Below are 8,067 nucleotides of genomic sequence, written 5' to 3' on the forward strand. Positions count from 1 at the left end.
CATTATTAATTATATTATTGCTATTAATCATTATTTTATTTTATTATTATTTGATCATTATTATTTATAACAGTAAAGGGTAAAGAGAGGGTTATTTGATGATTAATGTTGCTACACTATCTAAGTAAGTATCGCACTGAAGGGGTAATAGGAGTACGGGAAGAGAGGTGGAATTAAATGTGCAAGGTATTTAGTTTTTTATGTATTGAACCTTTTTCTGCCTGCGTCAACCCTAATGTCATTACCGGCGGGCTTGATAGCGGAAGTCCCTCAGTTAAGAAGTTGTTTTTTTTTTGGCTCCTAAAGTGATGTTTTGTGGCTTTCCAAAGTGCTACTGCAAAACAATATAATGTACAAGATATCAAGGTCTATGCATTATGATAAAGCATTATGGCGAAATAGGATAAAGAGTATTTAACATTTAGGATAAGTTGACAGAAGAAGGGGATGAGAGAAGAGGGGAAAAGAAATGGAGAGGTAAGACCAAAAATTAGGCTGAGGCTAGGGCCGAGGTCCAAGGCAAGGTGATTCCACAAAAAAAAAAATACATCCGTAGCCTTGCCGCCCTGGACCGAATCCCCCACGCACCGACTGATTCCCAGAAATGTTTTTATTATTTATTCTCATATTATCGTTAATTCCTGTATTCATTCTTATTCCTTCTTATTCTCCTTAATCATCTAATTATTACTCTATTATCTTATTATTCTTTCATTATTCCTTCGTTATTATTATGGTTCTTGTTGGTTTAATTCTTGCATTGATTATTATTTCTCTTGTGGGAACTTCCGTTGCTATGCTGTTTCTCCCGTTAGTTATTACCATTGATCTTATATTCTTTACCCTCATTCTTAATTTCCCTATTATTTGGTTCCTTCTCAAGTTCCTTATTATCATTCTTTTTCTGTTTAGTGTCCATTCTTATCATTTGTTTACTACTTCCTCTTGTCTCGTTTCGTTCAATCATTATTATTTTTTCTTATTATCCTATATTAATTATTCTTCTTCTTTATTCTTCTTATTATGTATTATAGCTAATGTATTATTAACTTATATTATTACCATCATTCCCACTTATTCTTTTGCTTACTCAATCAATATTATTTTATTATCCACATCCTTCAATATCATATCATCATCATCAATTCATTATCATCATCATATCATTATCATCATCATCAATCATCATTTATCATTAGTAGTAGTGGTTGCTCACAATACTATCATCATTCTTATCATTTGTCTTTTCGTTCGGGTGGGAAGCGATAGGCGAACGCGCTCTAATCTCTCTGATGATTCCAAGAGGGATGGACACGAGTATGGGGGGTGGGGGGTGGGGTGTTCGTAACCCTACGGAGAACAACCCCGCTTGATAAATTCGTTCGATCATCCCTTGCCGTTTTTTAAATGTCCAGGAAGACGTGGGTATGTTATTTTTACATATATTTGTTTACTCGTCTTCTTTGTGTTGCGTTGCTATATCGACCTTGTAATAAGCTGTGCGAGCTAAGTTTTCATAACTAATGATATTATCTGCAGATATCGATATTCACCTGACGTTTAGGTTATGCGTCTTTGTAGTCTTAGATGCCACGCAAAGCAAGGGTCTGACTTGGCTGGATCCAACGCAGTAAATGAGATGTGATCCGTAAGTATTAGGGGAATCTGTACTAGCGCTGAAAACAAAGTCCATTTCTCTGTAAATGACATAAACAGCCATAAGGAGTTGGGTATTTTTGTAGTTCTGCGAAAGAAAATGTCTTTACTAGTCTATGTAGACTTTAGTTGCAACGGTTTGACAGACTCGTCCTGATTTCTGATGGTGTTAATTGGCCCTTTAATTATTTAAAACACAACTAAACCTTGTCCTCAAACTACGCATCTGGTAAACTTAATAAAAAAATTTGACTTTTTAACGAAACTTCAAAATATATACAAGCAAGAATGTCTTTCCTTATTTGGAATTTATTCATTTATCTGAAAATTCCTCCGCGTCAAACATCTAGGTCATTAGCGTTGTATTAAAAATACAGCTCAGGGTAGGCTTGGGATTGTTTTATCAAGTATTTTTGGCGAAAAGGGTAAAGGTGATCAACGATTAGAGTAATTGGACAGAAGAAGGGGTTGAAGACGAGAAAGAAAAGGAAGAGGAAAGGCCAAGGAAAATCAGTTGAAGCGAGGATGAGTCTAAGGCAGAGGGGTGATCATCACTACATTGATGCGAGCCCGCTCGTTCTCTTAGGCCGCCCAGGCACCACGACGACGAACAAGAATTGGGGGTGGGTCAGCCATTACATAAGTAAGCAATCGCTCGGTCCTGTCCTTGGTCTTCTCGTTACTTCACCCAATACCAGATATTACTTTTCAAGTAAATATCATTCTTTTGTAAGTAAAAGCCGAGTTTCCTTTTGCAGTAGAATATAAACGTTTCATGTACATCGTTATTTCTTTATCGTGTTCCACAATATACTTTCATGTCACGTCTATATAGACAATATCCCTCGGGCCAGCTTTTTAAATGTCATGAGATATTCTTCATATCCATTTCTCACTTTTTTATTTTAGGTTTATGTTACTTTGGTAAATCGTAATCTTATCTCACATTACTTTTTTTAGATATAACTGGGATATCAATTAGAGACGGATCTATATATTTCAGGTGAAGTAATTTTTAAGACACTTGTTAAAGCAATTGAAATTTTTCACTTCTTGCTTACTGGTTGGATGTTTATTGATTGAGTACATTTTCTCATTGACATCAAGGTGTATTTCCATTCTGATGTTCTTGATAGGGAAATCATCTAAAGAGAGATCACTTTAATTAACCCAAAATGTACAGCATCACAACTTGTATCACAGTTTATTCTTGGACCATCCAAGCTAACTTTGTATTTTGCAAACACTACTATAAAATGTTAATTTAATATATACATTTACATGCTTCAGATGTGAGTATTTGAAGCTGTATTCCAATGTCCACTTGATGTCTCCAAACCCTTTATGTCCAATAACAGGGAAAGCCATGCATCTAGGGTGTCCTAGTGAGGGTGTCCTTTGCAAAATCCTGCTCACCCTCATCTGAAAACTGTTGCTGGTCATAATTCGAACAATTCACAGCCAAAAACATTTAGACTGCGGGCCATAGCTCGAAGTGGTCATCTTCATGTCTGTACCCCCCGATTGACCTTTGCCCAGGGCCCAAGGGGTACGTCCCATCTTGGGGTTGAGAGGTCATTCTGGCAGAAATGGCTTCTCGGCGACTGAATGGAGTGTGCAGTTGCAGCGTGAGAGGGGGTCTGCTGAAAAGTCATTGTAGCGCATCAGCTTAATCATGGAGCGGATGGTCTTTACTTTCACATGGTCCCTCTTGAAACGTCAGGGCTGCTTGGGGTTTTAATCATACGTGAACTCAGTCCCCATAACGTTTAACATGGCAGGAGCCCCACTCATGTTGAAGAATCTCAGGTAGATGGACATTGTAACTTTGGCCATTAAGATTGAGAACGTAGGATTGAGACTGTTCGCCGCATTACCATGCCTGGGAGTTGCTCCAATACCCATAATGTATTAGGTCTAAGGAAATGATTAGATAGAAACAAAATTAATGAATGGTAACATCTAAGATGTCTAAAAACGTTTTGGTTCTAGGGTAGTTGTATAAAGCATGCAATACTTCATGAGAAGGCACTACAAAAAAAGGTACATCTTATGTTTGGGCAATTAAAATAATCAAATTATTTCATGCTCAGGCATATTTATCCACTGTACTGATCGTTTTTCCTTGGTTTAAACAGCTTGTAAATCAACCACCATTCCACTGGTTGTTGTAGTTCCACTATTATGCATGGAGAAGAAATTGTGCCCATCCTCTTTCCATCTGTGGCTAAGCGATTGGCACAATTGGTCAGCATCCATTCCATCAGCTACAAATAAAATTATCAAGCAGAATGATTGCAGAATTTCCAAAGGAGATTTGTGCAACCTCCAAGACACCAGAATAAACTAAAAACTCAGGCAATGACATCTTTAGTGAACATATTCTTTATAGCAAATTTATTTAAGTAATACTGCAAATAGGAAGATGTAAATAAACTAATAACTTATAAAACTGATCACATTATAGTAATACTTTCCCCTTGAACTTCATTGATTAAATGGACAACAGATTCCCGAAGATGATAATATCTATATTTTGAGTTTTATAAATGTTTGATGTATTCCTATTAGAAGAAGAAAAAGAAGAAGAAGAAGACGGAATAGTACAGTAATATGAAAACTGATGACAAAAGCAATCTCTAGACCGCTTCCTAAATAGCAAAAAACACTAAAGGCAGAAGCACTAAGAATAACAAATTTAAATAACTTTAAACCTATTGTTGTAATTAGATTATGCTCACTTTTATGATCCTATGAGAACTTGTAAGCCACTGCTGTGGTCAAAATGGTCCTATCCAAACATGGTCATAATATAGCAATTACAGGGGACTACCAATCAACCCATTGCCACTGGGATGGTATGTACTTACATGATCATGTCCACTGTTATTAAGTTTATTTACTATGTTTTACATATAGCTGGGTCACGGAGGTTTATACCAAGGAGTTCAATTATTACTCTTATCTATCTTGCCTGTTTCCCCATTTGCTACATTGTTGGAATCTTTTTACTTTTTGTTCACGATTAGTATTGTTAATAACATTACGATAATCATAATACCGAATCATATTAAAAGCCTTAGAATAAAAAACAACTCTAGAAATAGGAAATCAGCTAAGTCACCTAATTGACATCCTTGGTGGCTGAGCACTTTGGAGTCACTATGTATAAATACAATTTAAAAACCAAAATTACAATGGAATTACATGCTCCTAGTGGAAATAGGTAAAGATTGCCTAATTAGCAATTTACTATGAACTTTTGGGAGTGGCTTCTGAATGTCTAATTCACTGGGCGACTATGCTACTGAAGACTCCCCCCAGTAAACCACAGGGAAATACATCTGAAACTTATCATTGGCAGAGGAATTTTGGCCTGAGACTTTGTATTGAGCTCTGCCCCAGCAAAATCAAAGAGAAAGAATTGGCTACATAACTCTTCAATGTTTAAAGGAGATTAAAAAAAAAAAAGGAAAGAAGTTCAGGAACCTCTGTAAAATCAGAGAACTCAGGAAAAGAGGTTCGAACAAACTCAAGACCCACAACAAACATCCAGCTAAACCTCTTCCAGTTGCAGTGACATTCTTCCACATTGCTTGTTGGCCATTTCCAATTGTAGTTTTCCAGAGTGTAAGTCCCTGATAGAGGATGTAGAAGTCATCTCCAGATGATAGGATTTCCTGTATATAATGAGAATGCAACGGTGTGGCCGGGATAGTGGGTCACTAGGGTCAGATGATCCCGTTCGGCGGAAGGTACAGATGTAATTTTTCTGGGCTCTTTAGCATGGATTGGTACCTGATGTTGAATATTTATTTTTTTTTGTATTTAGTTTAGATAACTGGATTATGATACCCAAACTCATTGAAGAAATAACAAGACTAAATGCAACTGGAAATTGACAAGATTATTTTCAGATCCGATAAAAATTGGAATTAAGAAATACATGAAAAATTGAATACAAAAGTTGAAAGAACATAGGAAGTCCTCACAAATATCGCTTATCTTTTTACTCATTTATATTTCAGTCAATTTCTATCTTGGATTTTATATTTTTGGACAGGCCTCAAATTCTTTATAACCAAGCCTTCTAGCAAAAAGAAAGACAATGAAGAAAGGGAAAACATGTGCATAAATGAATAAAGTATTAGAGCCTTTTTTCCCTTTTTACTCAATCTTCACTATCCTTCCTTCCTACCATATACCATTTAATACTAATTAGTAAAATCATAATGATAATAAAAGCAAAAAATACCTCTAACAAGTTCTCACCCCCACAAAAACCCCAAACTCTTACGTGTTCCAGGTGACTGGTGACATAGAGATCTGTGTTGCCCGGAAGCACTTTGACAAAGCATAGCAGTGTTCCATCCCCCAAAGTCCCGTCCTGAACTTGACAAAATCTTAATGGTCATGTTGCTCAATTCTAGGATCCAAGTCGGATTCCAGGTCCTTTCGTTCACCGAGGTAGGTTCATCCACCTTCAGGTAAAAATGAAAGAGGAGAAGGAATGAATGAATAAAAGAAAAAGGATTGAAAGAGAGATTTTTAAATGACTCGAGTGAGTTATGAAAAAAATACGCTTAAGAAATACAATAATAATGAGTGAAAAGAACCAGTCTGGATTATGAACGATAAGTTAAAAATGAAAAAGATTGTGGAGGAGGAGAGAAGAAAATATTTATACCTGATCTTCACACCATCCCTATCTCATTAACACAAAAAAAAATATCAGTGACCAACAGCTGCAAAATATGTAATAATACTTACAAAATAGCCTCATCTGGTATAGGAAATTTTCCAGTCTTGCGGTACCATCTGCAACCCCATTCAACTGGGTCAGGAGAGATTCAATCTGTTTGGAGAGCATTTAAGTAAAAAGTATTCATGAATGTTTATATCAAGTCTGCAAGAAAGACGTAACACTTGTCAAAAATAATCCAAACTAAAAGAAAATTCACATAACTTTAGAATATATAATCAGGGAAGTTAATTCTATTTTTCCCTATTAATCATAAAAACTATTGTGTTGGCTTCTACTCTCCACTTACATTATAACCCTGGACAAGACTGTCTTTTCGGGCAACATGACTCATCCACTGAATTTCTTCTTCAAAAACCCCTAGATTGTCACAAAACTTTTTGTGACTCCATTCCACAAAATCCTTCTAAGGTGTTTCCTGGAAAAAAAAAATCAGAAGAAAACGATAGCTCAAACTTGCTGTTTTGCTTAAACATTAAAAGTAATGGACAATTGTATCAACAGGTTGCTGCTATAGAAAAGAGGGGGAGGATCAACAAAGAAAAAGAGAAGGCAATAAAAGAAAAAGACAAGGAATTTAGAATTGCAATATGAGATTAAAAAAACATACTCAGAACATTACTGTTGATACACCCTCTCTCATTCATAATATAGTTCATAACTGAATCAGAACTACCTCCTATATCTTTGTCAATAAATTCATATAATAAGATACGTTTAATCACTAAATCCTTAGTCTACTAACAAAACACTACAGACCAGGTTACTACCTTTTATGACTTGTAATATCATGTCCCGAAAGAAGCACCCTCAGCAAAGCCAGCCGCGTATGCCTGAATCGTGTCTGGATAGGCTGTTTGAGTTTTCTATTTCCAGGTATCCCCATCTGAAACAGGTTGCGCATTCTTGCTTAATGAAACATCTTGGAGTAGGATAAAAAAAAAACCAGGTCTACGGTACATAATTATGGTATTAAAATTATGTCTGTAAGAAATATTAACTATCTGGACTTGCTGCTGTACTAATTAAAACAAAGGTTTGTGTATTGACGTTATGTGAATGTCAATGTGATATAATGACAACTGCTAATAACTATTATCATATACATCATTATGCGATGTCTATTTTTATACAACTACCGTTTATAGAAAAAAAATCAATAAAGTAGTTCACACACATACACATATCCATAAAATTTATTATAAACACACGATGTAACTTCATGTCATACTCCACCCAATCTTCAAGTAATGTCAGTGAAATTCCCTCGCCTAAACCCAATGCTTAGTAATTCCCATCATTGAGGTGGAAAGTTTGCTCCATCAAAAAAAAAAAAAAAAAAAGAATGACAACTCAGGAGTGCAGGTGAGGCCTGGGATGGGCTAAGGACCAAGAGGGCCAAGAAGTCTTGTAACATGCGCCCTTGTCCTGTCATGGTTTGGTTTCTTCATGGTATGAAAAAGGAAACATTAAAATTAGAAAACAAGGTATATGGCAACAATGAAACAATACTCCTAAGAATAAAAATTAATCTACAGAAAGTGGAGATACCGGCCACAATTGCCTATTAAAGCCTAAAACCTGGGCTCAGGAGGTTGTTCCTGCATGATTCTGCGTGAAAACCCATCTGTAATCTATCACCAAATAAT

The 8,067-nt window shown here is 35.9% G+C and overlaps 1 pseudogene; it reads right to left on the bottom strand.

The window, feature by feature from the left end:
* Positions 1-1,553: 1,553 nt before the first annotated feature.
* On the bottom strand, positions 1,554-7,853 carry LOC119571060 (annotated as a pseudogene).
* Positions 7,854-8,067: the final 214 nt, after the last annotated feature.

Source organism: Penaeus monodon, unplaced genomic scaffold (genome assembly GCF_015228065.2).
Source record: "Penaeus monodon isolate SGIC_2016 unplaced genomic scaffold, NSTDA_Pmon_1 PmonScaffold_4960, whole genome shotgun sequence".
In the NCBI taxonomy this organism is placed as follows: Eukaryota; Metazoa; Arthropoda; class Malacostraca; order Decapoda; family Penaeidae; genus Penaeus; species Penaeus monodon.